The sequence below is a fragment of the Palaemon carinicauda genome, chromosome 36, assembly GCF_036898095.1.
Source record: "Palaemon carinicauda isolate YSFRI2023 chromosome 36, ASM3689809v2, whole genome shotgun sequence".
NCBI classification, from domain to species: Eukaryota; Metazoa; Arthropoda; class Malacostraca; order Decapoda; family Palaemonidae; genus Palaemon; species Palaemon carinicauda.
Genome location: NC_090760.1, coordinates 73,532,026 through 73,532,488, shown reverse-complemented (window position 1 = coordinate 73,532,488; position 463 = coordinate 73,532,026).

Here is a 463-nt window from a genome sequence, read left to right as displayed (position 1 = left end):
TTTGGTTTTTTTCAGTTCTCTCTCTCTCTCTCTCTCTCTCTCTCTTGGACCGTGTTTGGTATTTTTCAGTTGTCTCTCTCTCTCTCTCTCTCTCTCTCTCTCTCTCTTGGACCGTGTTTGGTATTTTTCAGTTCTCTCTCTCTCTCTCTCTCTCTCTCTCTTGGACCGTGTTTGGTTTTTTTCAGTTCTCTCTCTCTCTCTCTCTCTCTCTCTCTTGGACCGTGTTTGGTATTTTTCAGTTGTCTCTCTCTCTCTCTCTCTCTCTCTCTCTCTCTCTTGGACCGTGTTTGGTATTTTTCAGTTCTCTCTCTCTCTCTCTCTCTCTCTCTCTCTTGGACCGTGTTTGGTTTTTTTCAGTTCTCTCTCTCTCTCTCTCTCTCTCTCTTGGACCGTGTTTGGTATTTTTCAGTTGTCTCTCTCTCTCTCTCTCTCTCTCTCTCTCTTGGACCGTGTTTGGTATTTT